Consider the following 27,672-nt stretch of genomic DNA (forward strand, 5'->3'; position numbering starts at 1 on the left):
TTTAAGTTAAGTTTTGCCATAATCATGTCTTTTTCCATAATCAGGAAGCTGAACAACATTGGTAAAAAATGTATACATTATATATATTTCTATTAATAATTTTCGGCCTTTCGGCATTCGGTTTTCGGCCAACTGTTTCCTATTTTCGGTATCGGTTTCGGCCAAGAATTTCCCATTCGGTGCACCCCTAATTTTTATATATATATATATACATTTTAATAACTTTGAATCAACACAAAATACTTGCGTTGATTGGACATAAATTGTTTGAGTTGATTTAAAACAATTCTATAGGTTGCTGCCAAAGCAAACTATTTGTGTGCAACCAATGTCCACAATTGAATTGAGTAAATCCAATATGTTCTTTTTTTCAGAGAAGTTTCTTTTTGCATTTTTCATTAATTGAATTATAAAATACTAATTTAAACTCTCCACACGGGCTGCCAAACAGCTCAGTGGTTAGAGCTGGTGGCCCATATGCAGTGTCTGCTGCCAAGAAAGCAGGTTTGAGTTGACTCCAAACATTTCAGGCAATATCCTCCTGTTTATCTCCCCTTTTCAAATATGCCTGTCCAATAAAGGCAAATCGATGGTCGAAAACATATATTCAAAAAATAAATAAAAACTCTCCACACAGGAGAATTTGTACTATCTAATATATTAATTGACACATATTTCACTTACGAAAGTACAAAGAAACAAGAAGGGAAGCAGTCTCATTAGCAGATTGTTGGAAGCAGATAATTGTGTTATTAAGCCAGAGACCCCAAAAACAGCCCTGGATCTCTGTCCAGCATTGCTGTACATAAAGAACTGGGACTGAATGTTAGTAAGTATTGAGTGCTTACCAGTGGCGGCGCTAGGGGGTGGCTACTTGGGCTCAAGCCCCGAATGTTTTCTGAAAAAAATGTTTTGTCTTTTTTGTTGAAAATGTCTCGGGAGTAATGTGCAGTACCGGAGTCCACCAGAGAGGCATTAGCCTGCATTCTGCGTAGCCTTCCCTGCCCTGAAGAAGAAGTGATCCTTCCTCGTGCCTGACAAGTTTTAAGCTAATAGCCTATAAAGTTATGGATATTAGAAAGCCACATGCTGCAGCAGCAGCAGTATCAGCAGCTGACAACAATGTCATCACCAGCAGTGAAGAAATGGATGATGTTTCAGGTTTGTGAATCTAATTGTGATCTCTGCACTCTGGCTGACTAAGAAGTGCAAAAGAGTGATGTAACGTTAATGTTATAGCTAGTAAACATGGAGTAACTACACTAAGTATACCCTTATATGTTAGTATGTATACAGAACATGACTACAAATTATCCTAAGATGTAACGCTAACCCTTCATACCTCAGTCTACTTTTAAGGCACTAAAATAACGTATTCCAATTTGTATTTTGTTTTCGCGCGTGGAATTATACCGGCTCTCGTTTCAGTACACATAACAACGGAACCATAGCAACGGAACTGACAGGCAACCCTCTGAATCAGACTCCGATTGGCAGTGACTGCATCCACTCAGAAACGTGACTCTTACACAAACGACTATTTGAGTGAGTTAAGGCATTAGTTTGCTTCATTAAAGGGTGTTAATGATTAAGTGTTCTCCAGTGCCTTTTGTCTGCTTTAAGGTATTACGGTAGGGTTAATGTTGCTCTCAAAGTGCACCAGATTGATGCTTTAACTTCGATATTTAAAATCAAATCTTCCCGGGGGAGCATGCCCCCGGACCCCCCTAGAGGAAGCGACGACACACATAAAGGATGTTCGGTCCACCCCCCACTTGTAAAAAAATAGCACTTCTTACAGTCCACAGACATTAGGGGACATCGAATGAAATGGAAACTGTAAACTGCCTCAGGTTGTGAATGTTTGACTGTGTGTTTGCTAATCCCGCAGTATCAGCCTTGCAACATGTTCAAGTGTTTCCCCACCTTTTTTCTCAGTGCATGCTGGATTGGCAGAATGTAGTCAAGTTTGTGATATCTAGCCCGAACAAGCATTTACACACATGAATTTGCACAATAATACATATTTTTTAGAAACTTGTTTTTTGAGGAAATATAATTTCATCTGGAATAATGTCGTTTTTTCAGTGCTTTTCAGACTATGAATAAAGTCATTTACCAATCACTGTGATACTGTTTACCACAGGGAAGTCAAATCCACTCTTTGCTAATAGGCCAAATATATTCAAACCTTTTATTGTTGCAACTGTCACATATTTGCATTGCTGCGTGTAATAATAGTTTTGATGCAAAATATTTGCTAATATTAACCTTATTTTGTCATTTATTGGTCAAGGCCCTGTGTAAAGGCTGTCAACAAAACATAAACCTTGTCTTTATCTCTTAGATACCACTGTACAAGCTTGTTGACATTCGCCTCTTAGTTCAAGTGTCCCTGGGGGGGTTGGATGTGGAAGACCTTTGGGTAGCATGGGAACAGCCATGCTCAGTCTGGGAAAGGAAGCAGGCTTTCCATTGCACAATCCAATTAGTTTCGAGTTGCACAAATAGAAAAATCTGGATCAGATTTACACAGAGGCTTTTTCTGTGACCAGTTGTAGATGTTTAGGTTGGCTGGAAAATCATTTGATGCATCCTCAGTACAGGTTCTAATCGAGGCTTTTTACCAGGGATCCATAAGAAGAATTCTGCTTAGAACAGCATCATAAAAGCTGGGGTATGTGCTTATTGAGCTTTTTATCTTAAAATGTTTGGCTTTTAATATTTTGGAACCCCCTTTTTATGTAATTTATAAGTGTTGAAAACAAACACTGATGCTGATTTAAAATAAATAATACCATAATACTTGATGCCTTATTGTCAGTCTTTAATTTCCCATATGGACCTGTAAGTTACTAGCAAATTTTAGAATTTGAACACAGCATATTATCATTGTGTATTTCTCCCATGTTTACAAGCATTGACAGAAATGTGTACTTACAACATGTGTGTAAAAAAGAAGAACATCTTCCTCCTGGTGCATTCCCTGGTAACATCTGTTTTCAGTGTCTGCCTCCCACGAGATAAGTTCATTAATTTCCAGGAAGCAGATGGCCACCACGTCTGTTTCATACAGAACGTATTGTTTTTTTTCTGTGCAAGACTTGAAGATTTTAAAAATCCTGCTTAGGAAGGCATACATTTTAATCAATGTAAGGGTGGATATTTAAATGTATGCATTGCATCCAAGAAGAAACTGATTTTCTTTTGTGATTTGGTCATGCATTTAATCGAAGTACTCTCTTGTACATTATCACACAAGTGTGGGAGAGGAAATGGAGAAAGTTGATTTTCCAGCTGGAGAAAGTGTCTTTGTGTTTCTGGACATGACACATTTCACAAATTGAGACAGCATCCCTTTTTTCCTTTTTACAGAAGAGGTAGAGAACTCATCAATCACTGCAATTACCTGATCATTATTATGTACATGTGTATTACAAATGTTGATCACTTTATGTGCAATTTTGTTTTAAAAGCTGGGCAAACATGAAACACTTAAGTTACACTTTATGATGTTTTTTTTCTTCTTAAATAGATGCTGTTGACTGCAAACTTGCTGGCACTTATCTTCATCTGGACAGGTAATGAAAGAATAAAAGAGAATTTTACTATAGCCAGCGTGCTTGCAAAAGGTCAGTAAATATATGCATAAGAAGAGAAATCCTCAAGTAGTTTTGAATAAGCATTATCATCATGATATGATATAAAATGTAATATTTCTAATGTGCCATTCAACAAAATTAAACAAAATTTGACCTGAAAATCTATGCTCGCAATGCTGGTTAGTTTTCAATTTGACCCATTAGATTCCAATCAAATAACTGTTATTTGCTTATTAGTTATCAAAAGCAGGAATATACTGTAAAAATACACAACTAAATTCTAAGTGTAACCAGCTTAGACTCAACAGTAACAGGGCTGTGATACGGTTTCTGCAGGTTGACTTAAAGACACGAAATAGAAGGTTATTTTCCAGGTATTTCAGTGTGGATACAGTCTATACTAAAATACATGGAAACCACATTTTCCATCTTAGCTTTCTAGTGTAGAATTTGGCAACCTAGCACGCACTAAACAACTATATCTGTGTCTATGTTTCCATCTGTTTGTTTTGAGTTGTAGGAGAATTTGTACCGTTGTTCTGTGTATTCTATCTTTTCTCCAGGAATGGCAGCTACATCTGTTGTTCCACCATGTGACCATCACATGTTTGATAGTGGTGTTCAAAACTGCTTGTCAGACTTCAACAAGAGCATGGAGACAACTGGCTATCAACACATGTGCCCATGGCCTACTGTGAAACGGTACATAACGTTTATTTTTTAAAGTTCCCATGTCATGGCCATTTCCACTGATCATAATTCCATTGTTGAGGTATACTAAAATTGATTTATACTGTGCAATTTTCCAAACTCACATTGGTTTCGCATACAGCATCTCTGTATGTGTATTCACCGGTATTCGCTCTCTGTCCTAAACGGCTCGTTGGAGCTCTTGCCCCCCCTCCCTGTGAGCCCAGTGTTCTCCGATTGGTCAGCTCGGCCACTCTGTTCTGATTAGTCAACCACCAGAGAGGCTCCGCCATGTCTAACTGTGCTTTTTTCGGCTCGCTCTGAGCGGAACATCAGTCTTACAATGGCGTCAGTATAGCCGTATATGTAATACGCTAACTAACCGAACTTTACCTACAACTGTTGTTATAGAAGAGTAAGTTATTTTTACCTGTAATAAACTACTAATGTTTGATGAAAAATCAAATCATGGTTTGATATATGTTAATGATATGTTATAAGAGCAAATAATTCAGGGAAGAAAGGCTACTAAGTATTTCCATCAAACTTTATTTTTAGAAATGTACAAAATGAACATGTGTAAATATACATATATACACTGTATATCATCCATTCCTCCCCTTATAGGCGTTTTCGGCATCTTGCCTATCGCAGCTTTGTAAGCTGCTGCCGGGGCTTTTTAGGACGAGGCATCAGAGTGGTCATTCCGTCATGTGTTGTCCGCCAGATACGCCAGGAGTTTCCTGGTCTGGCTGGACAAAATCAAATGCAAATCACAAAATATTAGAGAAACTTAGTTGTTTTAGATTCGTTAGTAGTAGTTGTGGTAGGAGTGCGTATCTATCTAATCAACACAGTTAGCGTGCCAGCTAATATGCTAACCTACGTTTGCTAGTTGTTCAGTGTAATATGCCAACCTACTATGAACAACAGTTAGTCTAGGCTAGCAAAAACATGTTTACAATTGCAATCTTATACGGGTAGTCTGCTACGTTCGATCATTCATTGTAGCTGGCATGAAAACAATGTTTTCCCTAGCATGTCTAGTGTCTAGCTCTAGGTAGCCTTGTTGTTTAGCTCTGTAGCATACACGCTATGAACGGTAGCTCGGTAGCATACACGCTAGGAACGCCAACTATAATGTACTGACCGTACGGTAAATCACCCGGAGTATACTGTCTATGAGTATTTTGTGTGTGAATGCAGACATTCTCCTGCCATGAGAAACATGTAAGGCCATCTGCTGTAGGGTGGCCATTTCCATAACACCAAAAAGGAGGACACTTTGGGATTATCTTTTAGTTTTTATCCTGGCTTCACTGAATCCTTCACACTCAAAACACAATAAGACTCTAGTGTACTAACCACAAGTTGAATGTCTATTTACGATACTTTTGCCCTTTCCTGGCTGCTTCCAAGAGTTTTTTGTTTGTAAGGAGTCTCTGGTACATGTCTGTGCACTCAAATGTGAAGTTGACACAAATTTGCAGCTCTGCCTTGACACTGTCCACATCCAGACGATTTCTCTCATTTCTCCATGCTGAGGTCATCATTGAGAACACACGTTCTGTATGTGCATTGCTACATGGGATGGAGAAGATGTAGGCGCTGATCTTCCTCAGATTCACAAGTGGGACTTCTGCTTTGGAAAACAGTTTCAGATACCGCTCCTCACTGTGGCATCCTTCCATTTCTGAAGAGCTGAGAATAGCTTCCACCATGCCATATTCCTCATAGAGTCCATCCATGTCAATGTCTTTCAGGCTGCAGGCTTGGACTGCATCACTGTATTCTCCATAGGACACAGCAGTTTTGAGGCCAAGCTTTGACACTTTACTATGAAAGCTGTTCTCAGAGAAGTCATACCTTTCACTCACGTATTTCTTGGCTCTTTCATAGAAAACAAGAAAATCAGCCTCACATTTCTTAGCCAGATCAGGGGTTAGCTGCTTGAGTTTGTTGTTCACAGCAAAGCCAAAAAATGTGTCCTTTAACCTTCTCTCAAGTTTCCCTTTCAGTTCAGTCATTACCTTAAACACAGAGGTTATGATGAATGATTTGGCCTCGAGTGCTTCAATGCAGTCTGAAAACACTTTCAGAATGTGACTGAGGAAGAGAAAATACATCTCAGATACTTCGTTGCCATCCTCTCCAAAGCATTTCCACAAAATCTTGGAGCATTCCTCCTCACCTAGACTCTGAAAGTAGCTGGTCAGGGGTCTCCAACACTTCAGGATTCTGTCAATAGATGGCAGCAGAGACAACCATCGCGTGACAACGTGCCGCAGCAGATTGCATTCCTCCACTTCCACAAACTCGCAGAATTCCTTCAACTGCGCCGTTCTGCTAGCTGAGATGCTAAAATGGCTATACACCTTAAGCACAACATTTTCAATGTCAATATCCAAGTTGCTTGCTGCATATCTTGTTGCATTGTGCAGAATATGGGCTAAACAGTTTGCAGCGAGCACGTCTTTTTGAGCCTGTTTCAGTTTCTGATAAACACTGTTGTGTTTTCCATAGTTAACGCTGGCGTTGTCTGCTGCATATGCTGACATTTTTTTCACATCTAGTCCAGACATCTCCAGTTTAGATAGCAGCTGATTTGTTATAGCTTCCGACTTTTCGTTGCTATCACTGTAAAAATCCAACAGTGCATGTTGCACGCCCTCCTCAAAGTGAAAATATCTCAGTACAATGGGGAAACACTTGATCGTACCTTTGTTTGATGCATCACTTGCCACTGAATAATGCAGTTCATTTTCTTTTATGTAATCCACATGCGTCTGGACAGAGTAGGGTGCTAGGATATTTTCGCACAAAGCTTTGGCTTTTGTTTTTCCACAGGTCATCCCTTTTGCTATTGATGAGTCGTTGTAGATTGTGCGATCAACTTTTATTCCACAGTCTACACTCCTGTATGACTGGTGATGCTTGACGGCATGATAAACTTTACAAAGTTCTGCTGCGGAGATTTTGTCATCTTGAGGCGATGAAGCTTCACGGAAAAACGATAAAAGTGAAGAGGCACCTGCGCTTTGATCGTTGCTTTTGTGCTTATCTGTGTTAGCATGTCTGTCGACAGCACCTTTTCCTTTGCTACTTACGTCCACATCGCAACGACACAACGTGCAAAAAGCATGGAAGTCGTCCTTTCGGCTTTTTGTGAGGAATCCATGCTCTTTCGACCATTCAGGATTAAATGAAGTCTTTCGTTTCGGCATTTCTGCGGTTTAACCTACCGCTAACTAGGCGGAGTTGGCTCATGAGCTAGTCTGCTAGCGCTAACGTCACTCTGTGCCACAGTGCCATGCCGTGAACGTGACGTCAAGAAGCACATGGCTAATTGTTTACGTCTATTAACCAATGAAATACAAGATATTTATTTGACATCACATTCAGCCAATAATTTGTAAGACCACAAGTCTTACAGGGATATATACTTACACATAACTTATTTTGTGTATTTCTTTGTATAATTGTCTATTTTTTTTTTATACCCTAAAAGTATAAAATGGGGATCACCTCAAAAAGGAGGACAAATGAGCGTCCGGCTCAAGGCTGCGCCGGCAGACGGACACAGACATTGAAAACCGGACTGTCCGACCTAAAACCGGACGGATGGCCACCCTAATCTGCTGACATTGTAGTTGATATATGGAAACGCTAGCTACTTCGTTAGCCCAGTTAGCACTGTGTCAATGGCTTAGCAGCCTGAAAAACGTTTACCCATTTACACAGTCGTGATAGATATGCCTTGTTTGTTTTAAACATCATAAATACACAAACAACAATGAATACTTACAGGTTGTGTACCCGAATCTCCCGCATGGTCCAAACAAAGTAGGAACAGCATCGTTCTTCAGTGCACGCTGTACATATCCGGCATGAATCGCTGAAAGGTTTGGGAAGCTTTGTTTCGTGAAAGGCTGGCAGAGGGTGCGGCCATAGCTCTGGGCGTGGCTACTGGGTATCCCTACGTCACGATACCCAGGAAGAAAACATGAAATCTCCAACGAGGCGTTTTGGGGAGGTCTTTTCTGTGTTACGGCCCGTCCACACAGCGGCGTTCGTTAAAGCTTTTTCGGCGTGTCTGAAACTCGACCAACAACCAATCACATGAATCTCCCGCCCCTGACACACAAGCAGCGGTTTGATTGGCTAGAGCTTGTACTGGCATATCATTCTATTGGCTGACGCTTCTGCCGAGGCTTCAAAAGTTGAACATTGCTCAACTTTTGCAGCGAGCCACGCCAGCAAAGCTCCGCTTCGCTTCCCACAATGCAGTTCGGCAAAAAGTGACGTCACCCCATTCAAAGTGAATGGTGAAGCTTTCAACGCACACGCCGCTGTGTGGACGGGCCGTTAGAGTTTTACTCGCTACAGGGTGTACTTTGAGGGTTTTTGACTCTGCAGACCGTTTACATGCATAAAAACCTTCATAACACACAAGGGGACGGGTAATAACCGGAAAAGTATGACATGGGACCTTTAAGTCATCATTTAACAAATGCAGGGTACTTGAACAGAACATAATTTTAAAATGCATCTCCAGTATATGCATGAAGTAAGTTGTGGAATTAATTATATATAAGTATCATATCAGACCGGGTATTAAAAAAAAAAGCTTTTTCAAGGACGCTTGAGTATGGAATTTTTGATATACAAGAGAGGTGGATAGACAAGAGAGGTGAGGTGTGGAGGAGCGAGGCCCGGCTAACTAAGTTACCAGCTAACGCTAGCGCTAGCCAGAAGAGTGGTTAGCAAGGGGCCTCAAAAGTTCACATCACCTGTGATATTAATTGTTATTATAATACATTTAAATCATCACAATTAAATTATTTAAATAAAACATTTTATTTTCTATAGACATTTTTTCACAATTACATTTAAATTATTGTATATTTAATTGTACCACCAGTCAGTCTTACATACATTTATGTTGCATTGTTGGAGATGCAAGGAACTTAACATGTTTAATGCCAAAACTACCCTCTAGTAGCTATTGTGCATAAGACTATAACTTCAAATCTTTGAATGAATTGGATGCTAATTTTGCCGGTGAAAAACAGTAACATGTACGTTCACAACCAACTTATGGCGCATTTCCACTGCAGCGCGTAGCACGGTTTAAGAGTGCCGTGCCAAACCCGGCCCGTTTTTTGTTGCGTTTCCACTAGGGGTAGTTCCGGCTAACGGGTACTCGTTCACAGTTTTTCTGGCCCTCCAAAATTGTGGTTCTTTGCGGGCCAACAACTGGGCTGAATATGCTAAACTGACGTGAGTGGCTACAACTACAACACAATGAACATATTTTACCGTGATTTAATTGTAATACACGTTTCAAAATGATGCCGAAGTAACAACATACTGATACCGGTTTGTAAAAACCATGAATTAATTAATTAATAAAAAAAGGAACTCGCCTTGTGATAAACCCGCAAGAGAAAAAGCATTTGAGCTCCACACTGTTTCAGAAATAAATGTGGTTTAGAACAGGATGGCGTTTTATCAAAGCAGAATTTAACTTTATCTCCGGTAGAATTCTGATCAGGCACTAGCTCCGCCTCCTCTTTTTTTTTTTTTAAGCTAAGGACCCAAAATCCGCGTTTCTCTAACAGGGCTGCAAAAAGGTATGAGCAGTATGAGGCATGGCTACAATGGGAGAACTGTTTGGTATTTTAAGCAAAAATCTTCACAGACAGGTTTTTTATAGGTATTACATTACATTACATTGCATTTAGCTGACGCTTTTATCCAAAGCGACTTACAATAAGTGCATTCGACCAGGAAGATACAACCTTGAAGAAAACAGAATCATATAAGTACATCCGGTTTCATAGAGCCAAACATTTCAAGTGCTACTCAACTGGCTTTAGATAAGCCAGCCCTTTATTAGTATATAAGTGCTTTGTTAGTAATTCTATCGCTCGAAGTGGAGTTGAAAGAGATGAGTTTTCAGTCTGCGCCGGAAGATGTGCAAGCTATCTGCTGTCCTGATTTCAATGGGGAGCTCATTCCACCATTTTGGAGCCAGGATAGCAAACCCACGAGTTTTTGCTGATGGGAACTTGGGTCCCCCTCGCAGTGCGGGTGCAGCGAGCTGTTTGGCCGATGCAGAGCGGAGTGCACGTGCTGGGGTGTACAGTTTAACCATGTCCTGGATGTAGGAAGGGCCAGATCCATTCACAGCATGGTACGCAAGTACCAGTGTCTTGAAGTGGATTCTAGCAGTTACCGGAAGCCAGTGAAGGGAGCGGAGGAGCGGCGTGGTGTGGGAGAATTTTGGAAGGTTGAAGACCAGACGAGCCGCTGCATTCTGGATGATCTGCAGAGGTCGGATGGCACATGCAGGTAGCCCAGCCAGGAGGGAGTTGCAGTAGTCTAGGCGTGAGATGACGAGAGCCTGGACCAGAACCTGCGCTGATTTCTGGGTCAGCTGGGGACGTATCCTCCTGATGTTGTAAACCGTGTATCTGCAGCAGCGGGTTGTAGCAGCAATGTTTGCAGTGAAGGACAGTTTGTTATCTAGGGTCACACCCAGATTCCTTGCAGTCTGAGTCGGCGAAACAACAGAGGTGCCGATGTTGATTGTTAGGTCAAGAGTGGGACAATCTTTTCCCGGAAGGAAAAGCAGTTCAGTCTTGTCAAGGTTGAGCTTGAGGTGATGAGCAGACATCCACTGAGAGATGTCTGCTAGGCAACGAGAGATGCGTGCGACGACCTGAGTCTCTGAGCGGGGAAAGGACAGAATTAGTTGGGTGTCGTCAGCGTAGCAGTGGTATGAAAAACCATGCGGGCTAATGACAGACCCGAGCGAGTTTGTGTACAAGGAGAAGAGGAGGGGACCAAGAACAGAGCCCTGAGGGACCCCTGTAGTTAATTCACAAGGGTCGGACTCGGACCCTCTCCAAGTTACCCTGTAGGTGCGGTCTTTGAGGTATGAGGTGAGGAGGGAAAGTGCAGTGCCTGAAACTCCAAGTTCTTGGAGAGTGCGAATAAGGATCTGATGGTTCACCGTGTCGAATGCAGCAGACAGGTCCAGAAGGATGATGACAGAGGAGAGGGATGCTGCTTTAGGAGTGTGCAGTTCCTCAGAGACAGAAAGGAGAGCAGTTTCTGTTGAGTGACCTGCCTTGAGACCAGACTGGTGCGGATCCAGAAGGTTGTTCTGATGGAGATAACAGGAGAGTTGTTTAAAGACAGCGCGTTCAAGTGTTTTAGAAAGGAACTTGAGGAGAGAGACAGGCCTGTAGTTTATAACATCAGACGGGTATGGCCCTACAATATATTTTTCCAATATAGCATAATAGGTCCACTTTAAAGTTTTTGTAGTTTCTGAACGGATATGATGAGCTGTGAGGTCTGAGTGCTAACAGCTAATGGCTGATGTTTGGTTTTGTGGTTCGCATTGAAGAGGACGTCACGGCTCCGCCTACACTGCGTTACTATAGTTACTGCCCCAGGTACTAAACTGTAATGGAAACTGTTAGCAATTATTGAACCCTGAGAGCAGGACATACTGAAAAGAGTCAAAGGAAGCTTATAAAAGTTAATAGCATTTAATTACACAAAAGATGCAGTGATATACAAATTACATTTGCGAGTGGAGGCCCCCTCCCCATGTCCGGTCAACCCATGGAAGTATAATAAGAACTGGATACAGCGTGGGAGGCGGGGCCTCATTCATTCCTATGAGAGTTGCTCATTGGCGCATGATGATAAAATGGCCCAACTTTTGAGAGAGCGAAACGTCACAGATTACCCGGCATGCCTGAGAAGTACCCGTATGCGCAACTTTAACCAAAATGCTGGTTCACATCAAGTACGTCAATTTGTGTACACGTAACAGCACCGCACGTTCATGACAGCATGATAATGATTTGTTATTATTATGGATTTGATATTAACGAGGCGGCAGCTAGCGGCTAGCGGCTAGCGGCTAGCTAGTAATTATGCTAATGTACACATCAATCGTTATGTACTTATATTACGCTGTAACAGGATCTAGTGATATCCAAGCAACAGAGCTTCATTTAGCATGAAAGAATCATTGCACTGTATATATATATATATATATATATATATATATATATATATATATATATATAGTGCAATAAGAAGCTACAGAGTCGTTAATCTAACGTCGGTAATATTAACTTTATTTAATACAACATTTACGGTACAATATTTAATCATACAGCCCATGTAGTATAATAATGAATTACAGCAAACATGTGCAATATATCCGTTATTACAGCTCCGTGGGATGGCAGTAAGACGATATGGGTCCATTCTTATTGTGCATCCATGGGTAAAGATAAACGCAACTCACATTGGTTTCTCGTACAGCATCTCTGTAAACTACGTGTATTGTATTCACTGAATTTCACTCTCTGCCTTTAACGGCTCGTTGTAGCTCCTGCCCCCACCCTCCCTGTGAGCACAGTGTGCTCTGATTGATCGGGACCATGCTGAACACGTAATATGAACATGCCGGGCGGCACGGTCCCGTGGGTTAGATGCACGTTCATAATGCAGAGGGAAATAACTCTCAGAATAACGTTATTAGCAAATTTGTACAACTTGAGGAACGAATGTTTTTAATAAGGGCTATCCAAGTGTTCATACTGGGTAGTTTATTTAGTTTAAAAAAATTATCCAACGATTTATAGACCACTCTTTCCCCATGTAAGTCAATGGGAAAAAGTGTTTCCGGGCCTGGCAACCAAACGGAAGTGTATTACCGCTGTTTGGCCACCACGAATATTTTCATCTGAGTCTGGCGCTCTTCCTGGGGTCTTGGGTCAGCCGAGGTCAGGATAAGAAGAGGTCGATTCTTGGCTTGCTCTTCCTGTTGTCATCTAAGGTCTTCTCCTATTGGCCGGCGTCGTCGGGGGGCGGGTCCAATTCAATTCCTGCCTTTTTCTGTTGCTAAATGACATCATTCTGGTGTTGGTGGTTATTTAAACTTTCCCTAATAAATGTGATTTCAGCGTCAATAAATATGTGTTTTATGGTACAACATCACGTCATTTCACCTTCAATTCACGGTTTAAAAATGTAGCATTTCGCCACATGCTAATGCTAACCGGAAGTGAAGAATTTTCAAAATAAAAGTGTTAAGTTAACAGTTAGTGTGAACTTCAGTTTTTTTCAGAATAAAACTGATTTAAATTAAGCCATATCAACATTGATTTTAATTTCTAACAAAACGCAGCATAAAGGGAGCCTGGCCTACCAAGGCCTAACTATACTGTACTAAGCCGTGCGAGGCCCTGCAGCGGAAATGCGCCATTATTGTGCGTGGAACCCATGCTCCATGGTACTGCTTGTATTTCTTGGGGGAACCAATGAGCCGAGGATAGATCGCAGAGTTCTTCCATTTCTTTGCTGGCCCTGCTGCTCGCCCACTATGAAGGTTTCAAATTCCTCTAATTTCCCCTCCTCGACTCCTCGAATCCTCGGTCCTCCGGTAGTGATCCGGAAATGGATTTCAGCGCGCCATTTTGAAAGACATCTAATTTCTCTAAATGCACAAATGAGGACCGAGGATCGAGCGTTGAGGAGGCTCTCTGGAGGAGCTATAACCGAGGATACACTTATGGTTCCTCCGCGGGTCCGCCGCGGATGTATTTCCGGCAGTGGCGTTTTCTCCTGGAGGCCAAGGGAAGCCAGGCTTCCCCTGTTTTTTCGGATTGTAGTTATAATTTTAATAAATAAATAAAAACACTTTGTTTAGTTTTGGAAATTATTTGTTGTGTGTTGCTGCCGGCCCGTCTCTCCCCCATTCTCATTGAGTATTTTACAAAGAGTGAAACAGCGCCCCTCTGGGTGTTATGGTGAAACAGTAGATTGCACTCTCTGTTGCGAGAGGAGGTCAGCCAAAATTGGCTTCCCTTGGTGAAAAAAATAGAGGGATTAACCAATCAGACAAGCCTCACGTCATGCCCCTGCCAACCTGTGATTGGTCAGGGCCATGCCAAGGGAAGCCAGGGGTGGCTGGCTTCCCTTGCCTCACAATCCAATCAAATTGCATCAACTTAGTGCGCTCGGTTTCCCTCCACAAAAAAGCAATGGGATTTCTCCATAGGATTTTGGAAATAGCTCGAAATAAGGTCAGTGGAAAACGAACCTGTTAGATAAATGCACGTTTTGTTCAGTCGGATAATATCCACATGTCTACCTGTGAGGCAGTTGAGCGGCCCGACCAAGCAAGGAGGCAGAGGCAGAACGTCCAAAAATATAACCCGACGTGGGCATTTATTAAAATCATGTGCACATAGTTCACAGCCTCAATCCTGCTGTTCTCCGTGAACACATCCTGCAGCCACTAAGATCTCACACCCACTCCCTTCCTAACAAGACAAAGCATCTAAATACACACACAGACTAACAAGACACAGGTGGGGGGGGGGGAGGAGCAAACAAAGGGCACCAGGTGAACACAATTGGGTAATCAGCAGGAGGGAACACAGAGATGACCGGAAACAACAGACAAGATGGGGGTGAACACTTATACAACCAATGCCACCCAATAAATAGCTCTAGTAACGGCGTCTTGTCGTTACCTTCCCCCCCTTTTCTCCTAAAGCGCACAGTGCCCGGGATAGACAGTCTTGGCTTTCTAGAACGGACATAATAGATCCCTCCCCAGAGGCTATGGACAGAATAGATCCCTCCCTGAGGCTATGGACCTAATATATCCCTCCACTGAGGCTATGGACACACTAGATCCCTCCCTTGAGGCTATGGACCTAATATATCCCTCCCCTGAGACTATGGACACATTTTCAAACATTGTCATAGAGTGCTCTTCCTCCAATTGCTGATCTCTGGATGTATTGAAACAGACAAGAGACTTCACCATGTTTGTCAATTTCTCCCGTTGCTCAGGAGTTTTGTCTGCTGTCGCCCCCTGCTGGACAGCCGGTGCACTGTCATCTGGCTCCATCTGTTGCGCTGGCTTCTTTGTTCCTCCTCAAAGTGTTTGTTAGGCCTTTACTTCTGAAACCACTTGTGAAGCTGTTTTGGCCTGTTGTAAGGCGTTGCTCTGCCTCTAGCACAACCCAGGTTCTGCAGACTCCCCGGGAGTCCGGGTGCGCCTCCTCGGCCTGCAAACGCCGCTCCTCCCGCTCGTCTCCCGTCTCCTGCTGCTTCAGCAGCCGTGGCCCCCTGGTCAGTTCCAGGCATAGCCGCCCCCAGCCGCGGTTCCTCTCTCTGGTCCCTCTTCTTTCCTCTCGTCAATTTTACCTCCTCACTTGATCAAATCCCACTTCTGACACCAATTGTGAGGCTGACCGTTGAGCGGCCCGACCAAGCAAGGAGGCAGAGGCAGAACGTCCACAAATATAACCCGACGTGGGCATTTATTAAAATCATGTGCACATATTTCACAGCCTCAATCCTGCTGTTCTCCGTGAACACATCCTGCAGCCACAAAGATCTCACACCCACTCCCTTCCTAACAAGACACAGCACCTAAATACACACACAGACTAACAAGACACAGGTGGGGGGGGAGGAGCAAACACAGGGCACCAGGTGAACACAATTGGGTAATCAACACTTATACAACCAATGCCACCCAATAAATAGCTCTAGTAACGGCGTCTCGTCGTTACACTACCCTATTTTTATAATTTTCTAATCATAAATATAATCGATAGATAGAGTCACTGCACCACTCTCACCACCGTTAGAAAGTAGCAAGCAACTGAAGCAAGTGCAATTATGGAGGGTGGAGATTTGGAGTATTTAATCAAAAATAATTGCACTAAACTTCCGCTACAGCAGTAAAAACAAATACAATCTGATGACAGGCCAATGCCCAAACTGGAGCTGTGTACAGCGAGGAAAAAAGGAGCGAATCAGACGAAAACGTTAAAAGTCTCCTGATTTAGTTTGTGAATGAATGCTTATTAGAGTATGCTTATTAGAGTTTCGGCTGGAGAGTGCATGCGGACCTCTCGGCATAGCCGCGGAAAGTCATTTTGCTCAAGGGGTGCTGCCAAAAGTGAAAAAAAAGGAAAAAAGGCGGTGCCGGGCCGGCCCGGCTGTCAGCAATACGAGCAGCATAAATTGTTTGTTAAAGGCGAGACACGGCAGGCAAAAACATCGTTTTTCATGCACTGGTACATTTTGAGATGTTGTGCTATTTTGATTCTGCATAACATGTTTTCTTTCAGGCTTTTGGAAGGAAAACGTACAAAATACACACTTAAGTGTTTATTTTACTATAGTTTGTCTATTTGCGTCCGTATATTTCTCCTAAATTCACCAAAAGTTAGCATTCTAACGTAACATAAAGTACCGCGACCGCTGTTTGCACCATGTCATCAGAGATATCGTCGGAAAGCTCCGTCTCTCCTGCGCAAGCTCATCGGATCCAAATATGGTCATTTCCTTTGCATCAGCAACCAACCGTGAAAGTACAAAAGGGTCTTAAACCAAGAAACGTAACTTCATTGGCTGGTGTCAACTTCTGACAACGTGATTCGTTCAGATGCATCACGTGGTGTGCTAAAACACTTCCTGGTTAGCTTTCCGCTAGAAATGTAAATCTCAAAATGGCAAAAGAACAACAGTTGTCACTTGCACGAAGCAAGATTATACAAAAAACAAATGACCCCGAACATGAAATACATTCACGGAGAGCGTCGAGGTGCAAGCTGTCATCCAAAGAACAGGAGGGTTTAGCTAGCGCCACACTGCAATCTTTAAAGGTCGTTTTCTCAAAATGAGTTTTTTCTCCTACTCTCCGAAATGTCCACTTCAGTTGCACTTACATACACCAAACCTTCCAGTTATATTCCTATCAACATTATGAAGGCTTTTACTAAAGGGTTTGTTCATATATCATTCATAGCCTGAATTATATAAGATTGTATACCTAAAAACATGGCGAAAAATTGATATTTTAGGGCTGTTAACAGTATTTTCTGATTAATGGAGTGATAAAAAGAGATATCCAAAATCCCTTCTGTAAAAGCCTTGGATGATAATATGAATACAAAATGAAACAATAATTTTGAACCTGGCTTTATCCAAAGTTCAGATTTCGGTTCCTGAAATGTGTTAAAAATATGCACATATTTAATGAGATAATGGATCATTTGCATATTCAGAACACTATTCAGTCATTATTCAATGGTATACTAAAATCCATGTGAAAAAAAATTGCTTCTCACTGTTCTCAGGTCAAATATTTATATGCGATTAAAAATGCGATTAATTGCGATTAATTAATTACAAAGCCTGTAATTAATTAGATTATTTTTTTTAATCGAGTCCCGGCCCTAGTTATTACATTGACCACCACACCCCGACTCAAAAAAAAGGACGTATTATTGGCTTCCCCTAATTTCTTTCCCACGCCACGCTACTGATTTCCGGCAACAGTGATGTTTCAAAGAGACAGTGTGTATAATATATATCACTCAGTATAACAGGCCTACATTAGCCTACTCTCTTTATTTGTATGTTTTAGTTTAGTAAAGAGTCGATATTTTTCTAAAACAATTTAGTGCTTCACATAATAAAATACACAACGGCTGTAGGCTGATTATATGCTTTAGGAGCTGTAGGTGTGTGTTGTACAGTGTGTAGGTGCAGGGCCGTCCCTTCCCAACTTGAGGCCCCACGCAAAGTTATATGATGAGGCCTTCTGTTTCACGAGCGTCGGGGGGCGCGTGCTAGTGGAGCCTCGCAGCGGCCACACTCATTGCGCCGCATAAGTGCATAGGTGCGCCACATTTTCGACTCAGTTGAGGCTCCCTCCGCAAGGTGAGGCCCCACGCGATCTGCGTGATCTTCCTGTAGGGAGGGACAGCCCTGTGTGGTACAGTGTCTACCACACAGGGCCGAACAACTCCCCTTAGCTGTGATATAATGAGCATATACCACGGCCTGTCGTGAGCTATTGCTTAATTATACCGCACTGTCAATGAATTAAAAGTAAATATATAAGTCATCATGAACACATCTGTCCATCAGACAGAGTGCTGCTGTGCCTCCTGTCATCATTAATGGACGTATCTTTAAAACAACCCACTCTCTTCAGTCTGCGTAGAAATGACATGACTTTTTTTGGAAATGCGTGCAATAGATACGCAGAAGTCCGATTTTGCGTGCATATGATACGCTAACAATTCTCATTTAGTTCTGAGGCCGAGTTTTGCGTGCATATGATACGTCACGTTTTGTCCGGTCGGGTCTTGGTAGACCGGAAGCTGTGTGGTTCATAAAAACATGTTGTTACTCAATACCAAACCACGATTATTGTTTTTATTTTAAATCATATAATGTTGGGCTTTTTTTGCCGTCAGTGAGGAAAAGAAATGGGGCTCAGAGCCTCAAAATACTGTTTTTGTTTAGCCGCAATGCACGTTGGAATATGGTGTTAATGCAATATGGAATTCGAAAAACATTTTTTTTAAAAAGAAGAAAATAATACTTTATTCCGAGTGTGCTTGCTTTTCTCTTTGAAAGTCATCACATAACCGCATTGTAATACACGGTTCGGCTGCATTAAATATTACACATCTGCCTTAGTTATTTATTTTTAGAGCCCTGATTAGAAGACTTCTGGACAAACTGGAAAAAATGCCACCGAAACTGAATCTGGACGTGGATCATAAATATATCAGCAATTAAACAACGTGAAAAACATGAATAAAACTACACATATTCAGATGTTATACATACATAAGTGTCCTACACTAATAATACAAAGTTATTATTAGTATGCTGTGTGTACCTTGTGTGCACCGCCTAGTGGTTAAAGCACATTATTGAATTATTTGTGTTGAATAATGTTATATTTCATGAAAAGAATATTAAGAGTACATAAATCAAGAAGATACTTTAAGTGATCTCTACAATAAAACAGTTTAGTGCCGGATGTACAAAGATATTAGTAGGAGGAGGTGCAAAACAGATAAACTAATTGACCTTTATTTAAACATTAAAGAATACTTTAGGTTAAGGTCTTCTTTTGAGTAAGAAAAAAGCTTTGGGGGTATCTACAGATACATATTAAGCCTGACAAAGTACTTAACGTCTAATATATTGCTTTCCTTCAATGTTAACTATGTTGAAGCACTTATTTTAACTGATATTATACACATGAATTATACTCTTATGTAGATAGTATAAGAAATGTGCAGAATTTGACAGTTTAATGGTGGAGGTACACATATATTGATAGATGTCTTGTAATGCACTGTTGAGGAACCTGTGACCCAAGTTTTTCATTCATTGCATAACTACACCGTAGTTGTGTATATGATATGTCAATAAACCTTAGAAAATCTTGAAATCTTGAAAGGGATGTGCAAAATAGCTTAATATACAGTTTTAATTAACTATTAGTAGAGAATAACGAGTAATGAATATACTTTATAGAGATCTGCAGATAAATGTTTAGTCTTCTCAAGCACCAACTATCAGATATCTCTCCTGATTGTTGGCACTTGACAATCACCTTTCCTTGAATTTTACTCACGTGTAACTAAAGTCTGCTTTAAAGTCTGCTTTAATATTTCACATCATTAATCAGAATCTGCAAAGTAACTAAAATAAATGTAGTGGAGTAAAAATACCAGGTTAACCTCTGAAATGTAGTGGAGTAGAATTACAAAGTAACAATGAGCTGTCATGTGGGTATATATTAATGCTGCCCATTATGGACTCATATCGCATTAACACCATATCCCAACGTGCATTGTGGCTAAAAAATCCAATCACCGAGCTTCAAGCTGAGGATTTTGGGTAATCAGTTCAGTGGGTGTGTGGTTTGTATCGCAATGATGCTCGAAATCTCCCTTATAGGCCTACGTCTGTTTCCAGTGACTTTATTTACGGCTAAAAAGCCCAAGATTCTAGAATTAAACGAATAAATAAAAACAAGGGTAATTGTGTGTTATTGTTGAGTAAATAACATGTGTTATTTAGAAACTAATAACAGCTGCTTCACCTCCTCTTTCCTCGGTTCCCCTCCTCGACTCCTCCGCTCGCATCTCCTGTGGGCGGGACTGAGACACGAGGATAAGAGTAGAGGAGGCAGGGCCAGCCCTTGGCATAGGCAGTATAGGCGAATGCTAAGGGTGCATCAATTAATGGGGGGCGCCGAAAATTGAAAAAAAAAGTTAGAAATAAAATAAATATATATATATTTTTATTTCATCACAACACAATTTCCCGATTTTGGATCAACAAGGTACATCTTATTATCTTATACTAACATAACTACGCCTATATTGCATACCCCCCCCCCCCCCAGTAAAAACCAGAGGTTTATGTGAAATTGTTCTTTTTTTTAAACAATGGTTTTAGTGTGGGTTATATAGGTTTTCATTTTGTATTTCTGTTAATTTAAAATAAATCAAACTCCCCAAAAACGTATACAGCTTTTATTAACATTGGAATTTACTGTGTAAGCGGCCGCGGGGGGGAGAGCTTTAGAGAGCTCTCTCCTGAAAGACTGAGAGGCTCTGATAACCTCAGCTCAGTGAGGTAAAGGCACACCTTTATATGATCATTATAGTTATACAAAAACAAGATAATAGATTTTCATCTATTCTCTTATAGTATAACATACTATATGACAGTAAAAAAAGTTGTTATTAATAAATAAGAATACAGTTTAAAAGGGGAGTGATTTTTTAAATATCCATAAATAAAAAGAAAATCTGCTTACAATTCTGTTTCATATGCGTGTTGAGAGATGTATCCATAGATCTCTTAATGTTGCTCTCAAAGTGCACCAGATTGATGCTTTTGACTTCAATATTAAAGCATGCCCCCGGACCCCCCAAGAGGAGGTTCGGTCCACCCCCCACTTAAATCATGTTCAAATGGATACGATACTAAATACATTTGCACACATCTTGTGTCCATATCTTTCTGTTTTGGTGGTCATGCCACAACCGTGCATGCATGCATGCGTGAGTCATAGTGAGTGTCTGCATTTTTTGGGGGGGGGGCGCCAGCTAAAATCTTGCCTAGGGCAGCAAATTGGTCCATGCGAGGAGGGGATTTAGAGAAATGAGAAACCTTCTATTGTCCTTTAGGACCTTCCATTTCCTGCTGCATATCTCCACTGAAAAGAAACACGCGTATAAACATGAACTGTTGAATCCAAGCCAGACAAACGTACTAATGCATATCCTGCTTCATCATATAGTTTACTCTCAATGTTAATAATTAGCAAAATGAAAATCATACTGTAAAAAAGACGACATGAAAATAGTGATTGAAACCATCAGGTAATTAGGAAAGGAGGTTATAAATCAAGTGAGGAGTAGGTTAATTATCTCCTAGAATACCATACAACAGGCCATTTGTTTTTGCTAGCCTTTAGAAAGGGAGCCATTCCTTAAAGGTGACCTATCATGCAAAATGCACTTTTGTACGTCTTTTATACATGAATATGTGTCCCCGGTGCTCCAGGGAACTCACGAAGTGTCAGAAAACACAACCCTCTCTATTTTCCTCCTTACCCAAATCCAGTGGCGAGCCGTGACTTTTATACCTAGGCCCTCTGACCCTCCCCCCTCCTTCCCTCTTACAAAGAAGAGATATTACGTCACAGCGTATACTTCAGCGGAATATCAAAACAGCGGCCCGGGGTGCAAAACGCATCAATGACAGCGACCCTCTACCAAACAAAACAACACCATTTATATAAACACCTATCATGACAGGGCACCCACAGCCAAGTAACATTACAAATGAATTAAGTCGGCACGGCGGCTCACATTGAAAATGACTTAGGCCTACCGTTGATGATCAAATCACTTAAACACAAAGTCAATCCTCCTGTCCTTTTGGATGAAGCACTTGCGGGTCATTCAGCTGATCCTTTGCCACTCCAGTTTATCATTGTAACTCAATCTTGAAAATGACTCTGTTAATAATTTCGCAACAATGTCATCACTTTCACTGAAGTGAGCCATCATGAACAAACTTATGCTAATCATAAATCTATCGATCATAAATCAATCGATCATAAATCTATCGATTAGATTTATGATTCGAAAATAATAAAAGTAGGGTAGACATGTGGATATTATCCGGCTGAACAAAACGTGCATTTATCTAACAGGTTCGTTTTCCACAGACCTTATTTTGAGCTATTTTCCAAAATCCTATGGAGAAATCCCATTGCTTTCTGTCGAGGGAAACGGAGCGCGGCTTACTTCCGGGTTTAAGGACGCGTCACTGCACCACTTGCATAGACCTCACAGCGGGCGGAACTTGTCATAAATTCCGTGAAAATAAAGCCCGCCCATTTAGAGGGAAGATATGATTGGTCAATTGTACTGTCATTTGACATTACTCTCTCATTGAGTTACTATAGACAAGTTTACGCGCCAAAACACGGGTAGCGCCATGACACTACACAAATGCACTTCATTTCCGCCGGAAGTCTTTTGCACAGCGTCTGTCGGTGTAAACCGATGTAAACAGTCAGACGGGCACTGGTGTAAACACAGCGATTTCGATGCTAACAGTGATGCTAGCTTGGGAACACGATTCTACTTCTTTGACTGGAGATGGCGTTACTCTCCCCCACCCGAATTCAGTGCAAAACTGGGAGGATAACATGACGACGTGGCCCAGCATAAAACCAAAATAAACTGCCTTATTTAGGTCATGCCCACAGGAGCCAACAGTTGTCTGTTGTTTACATAATGCACAATTTACATGATCTCTTTATGCTGTGCAATATATCATATGTGCCTGTACTGTTTGAGTGAAAATAAAGTTTGATGTAATTTAATTTCATTATTGCACTGTTATTGCATTATTGCATTTCATATGTTCCTTAGAGTGCTACAATTTCTTTTAACACAGTTCATCATTCATATTAAGCTCATACTGTACATAAATAACACTGAATTAATTAATTGTTGAGAGGAAACTAAAGAAATGGCTTCAACAAGAAAGATCACATGTTTAATCCTAACAGGTATTACAAATTAAAATATAAAAGCAGCCCACACAATTACATCACTATGAAAATATTCATATATAATATTAAAAAATACAATGCATGCAGTATTTGTTGTGTTTATCTGTATTTAATGAACAACATGGCTGGGTGCTGGGTGCTGGTTTGTGGTCGTAGCACTCTCTATCTAACCACTCGTTCAGGTGCTTTCTCGAGTGATTGCAACCAACTACCGCACACGTAGTTCCCGAACCACTTTTCTTCATGTTGTAATTGTTATATCCTCTTTGTCTCTGCGATATCAGTGCTTTGTCGGCACAACGGAGCTAGCTAGCAAAACAAACCCAGTCCGCCAAAACGGAAGTGCATTGCATCGAAGGGAGGAGTTCAGGATGTAGAGCGGAAACGGCTCAATAACTTGTGTATAGCGGGCCCTCTGTGAATGTAGAGAGGGACCAACAAGCCCTCCCGTCTTCACAGTAACTCGCAGAGACGGCATTTAACCCTTCACATTCCAACAGAAACTGAACAGGCAGATTCGAAGGATTTATTTCTTTGGAAATGTTATTTTAAATACAAATAAATCAAGTTATTTTGGTAAAACTAATGAAAAATGTAACAACAAAAAAATATAAAAAATAATATTTTTAAAAAAAAGTTTTTTTTTTTATGTTTTCAAATATCATTTTTAGAATATCTTAGGACCTCATAGAGGGCTTAGAGGGCCCTGACGGCTCGCCACTGCCCAAATCTCTTAAAAAGGGGCTGCAACGGATCTGATACAGACTGATCCAGATTTGAACACTTCTATGATGTCACAGAAGTGACATCATATACCCTACGGCTATTGGGCCAACTCCACCAATCAGCAGGAGACAGCCACGGACATTGCCGTTCGAAAGCGCTTAAGATGCTGTAGTACATATGCCAGGCCTGTAGATGGTGCTGTTCTCACAGAATCAGCCCATGAAAAGACAGTGTTAAATTGAGCGAAATGAGGAATGGCTAAAATGCATGATCTGTTTGGTATTTTGAAAAATAAAAAGTATAAATATGCCTTATATAGGTATGGTCCTACACTATATTATTCAAATATAGCATGATAGGTCCATTTTAATTTAACATTTTTCTGAGCCCAGTGAGTAAAACTGGATAAAGTAGCACATTTCAGTAAAAATATATGACCTTTAGTCATGGGAAAGTCAGAGACCTTCCCGTTTCCTGGATTATTTTTGGTGCTTGTCAAACGCTTAACTAATTACTCAACTTTTGATGAAAAAGTGCTAGACTGTTGCTTCTGGGCTCACATTTCCAGACAGAAGTTGTTTGTGGAGACTTTGGCTTGTGTCAGAATTGCAGTAGACTTTGAATATGGCTGTAATAATCCATATATTACTGTTGACAGGGTTTGAATACAGTGTGCTAGGAAAGATCGTCTATTATCACAAGGAGACCGACTTGTTGATCAGTGTTCCAGCTATCAGGCTCACTTAAATCTCATTTGATGTTTTCCACACTAAACTCTTGAACTAACTACTTGACAACTGCTCAAGCCATTTATGTTTGGTTCAGTGAGGCTTTGGTCGCTTCTCCACCAAGAAGACGTGACACTCACCTCAAAACATAAAAGTGAAATTCAAGCCGCCTCTAAAACACCAGCAGGGATTTTTACATTTATAAAAACTGTAAAATGGTAAAAGCTTACTGTCTTTGGATCTGTCTGAATTTTAAAGTTGCTGCTTCAAAAGACCATGCCAGCTTCTGTTTTTCTTCAAATCATATTGGTACATTTGTGATCACTTTCCAAATGGTGTTGCAGCAGCTACTTCAGGAGCCCCAGCTGGAACCATTTTAAAAGGGTTTTATGATTTGAAGATATCATTTTCCATTCATTTTCAGTATCAATAAAAACGACAGAGATATTAGAGTTGTACAACATAACAAAAATGCATGTACTGTATCTTTTGTCAAATTACTTTGTGATGTTGCATGGTCATGCTGTTAGTTATCAACATATTTTATTGACTGTGCTGTAAACTCATGGTTTTGTGTTGGGTGTATGAGGGTTAAATTAATGGGGTTCAGTTTATGTGAGTGTGACTTTAAATCTGGGTGGAGATTCGCAGGGTTTATTGATGTGTTATAAATAGAGGGGGACATAAATTAACGTCATTGAGATTGAGGAATTAGGAGAGGCCACTAGTAAGTGTGATTATTGTACTGAATGTGATTTAATGTGTATGGGATATGTGTGATCCTAATTATTGTATTGTTGTTGTCCTTTTTCTTCTAAGGTTAACAACCTATTTAGATTTGATTAAATCATCAAAACTAGGAGTTGTTTCCGTCCATCTTGATTCCACCCATACTTTCAGGAGCTACAGTACATTGACATTGACAGTTCATACATAAGTCCGTTTTCATCGTATTAGTCAAATTAAATAAGTAACAATGATATACTACTTATTATTTTGCATTGCATTTTATATCTCATGTAATTTGTTGAATGTTTTGTATGTATTTATAGGACTAAGGTAAAAAAGCTTAACCAGGACATAGTGTTAATGCTGACTTTATATTAATAAGCTGTTTTAAATCCTAGGTCTGGCATGTATTCTGTTTCCATCTCGGTTTTTTGGAGCTAGCAAGACCCGGCTAACTAGCAGCTAACGCTATAGTGCTAGCTGGCTAGGTTCGCAAAGTGCATCCATAGTTCAAGTCAACTTTAATAATACTATTTAATCATATTAAATATTGCAACTGTAACATAAAAAGTATTCAATCCATCAATTCACTTAAATCATAAACTGTTTTTACCTCTATAATAATATAAGTCTTAGAATCTCACATAGTGAAATCCTCTGGACTGCTGTCTTTTTTTTAACATCACCTAACGCTGCTCTGCCTTGCTCTCTCTTTTGCAGCATCTACAACGAACTGAACATTTGCGTGGACAGTAGTGTGACGGTGTCTTGGTGTAAGGGATACAGACATCTGGTTGACACTGTCTTATTGGAGGTTCATGAGATGTACTTTAAACTGTGTGGACAGGTCCATGATCCCCCACTCTTCATTCTCATTATGTTAATAGCTCCTCCTATCATTACCACACTCTTCCTGCCAATCCTCTGTGTCGGTATCACCACTTGTGAAACAAAGATGGCGAGCACTTTTGGGTTCTGATTGGGCAGAGTCGACAGGCTAGGACTTATCCTCATTTTTCAGTCCATTCTGACAGTGGGTCATGCTAACTTTGCACTTGCCAACTGTGGGCAAATAGGTATCTTGAAAATATTGCCTCTTGCAAAAATAAGCCTTTTAAGTATTTACTGTAAGTTAGTTATGAACAGTTGGCTATCCATCTGACTAGTTTCGGTATTTACTTTTTGCCAGAATCATGGATAAGCATTTGAAAAGATTTATGTACAACTAAAGGCTAAAACTATTTAGCCATTTTTAACCTTCCCCAAATTTCTACGGAGATAACAAGTGCAAAGTGGGCATGACCCATTGTAAAACATACAAAAGAACATATGGCTTAAGGTTAAAAACGACTGCAATTTTCCTTAAAGTAAGACACACAAATACGTATAATTACATAGAAAAACAACAATCCGCAATCAAAATCTGTTACAATTAACAAGTAAACATATATGGAATAATCGTTTAAAAATGTCCAATGGAGTGGTGCAGTAATAATGTGTTTCTGTTGGCCAGTGTTTCTCAAAGTGGGGGGCGTGACAGGGGGGGCGGGGCACGAGAGACCAGGAGGAAAAATGGATATGAAAAAATAAATAAAATAATGTTTTATTAAAAAAAAGTTATTGATTCGAAAATAATATGATACAGTACAAGTACGTCTGGGTCTCTGTATTTCATTCAAGCTCAACTCTGTAGGCCTATGTGTGTAGAACGAGCCATTTTGTGTGCGAGCGAGAGATAGAGAGCGCACCGGTACCGGAGATCGTTGTTGTTAACTTCTGGTGCTAGCGTGCTACGCTAACGGATATAAGGAGCTTTTTCAACAACAAGATGGAAGAGAGTCCTCTCCTGTCAGACTGAGAGGCTCAGTGAACTAAAGGACTCTGAGTGTTTAGATAGTTATCTCAGTGGGTCTCAAACGTTTTGGTCACGATTAATGCAAACAATTATTTCCGAGGCACATGTTTATATGATCATTATAGTTATAAAAAAAGAAATGAGAATGTTGTGTATATGCGTGGGGAGTGTTGCAGTAGAAAATTCCATTGTTGCGCCCGGTACATTATTGGGAAACCCTAAATGTTTGAGCACCCTCTCGTCAAGCTACCCCACAGCACCCCCAAAAGAAATCTCTGGCGCCGCCACTGAGCCTGCCACCCCGTTGTGAAGAAATGTGCTGTGCAAAACAGGCTCACTGCAGCCACTGTGATGAGACACACTTTT

The 27,672-nt window shown here is 40.7% G+C and overlaps 1 long non-coding RNA gene across 1 annotated transcript; it reads left to right on the forward strand.

The window, feature by feature from the left end:
* The first annotated feature begins 2,466 nt into the window (after positions 1-2,466).
* LOC307028755 lies at positions 2,467-26,973 on the forward strand. Its single transcript, XR_013805100.1, has 4 exons — positions 2,467-2,677; positions 3,536-3,581; positions 4,166-4,304; positions 26,172-26,973. It is a non-coding gene; the product is annotated as an uncharacterized lncRNA (long non-coding RNA).
* The last annotated feature ends 699 nt before the right edge of the window (positions 26,974-27,672 follow it).

This window comes from Notothenia rossii (genome assembly GCF_949606895.1).
Source record: "Notothenia rossii genome assembly, chromosome: 2".
In the NCBI taxonomy this organism is placed as follows: Eukaryota; Metazoa; Chordata; class Actinopteri; order Perciformes; family Nototheniidae; genus Notothenia; species Notothenia rossii.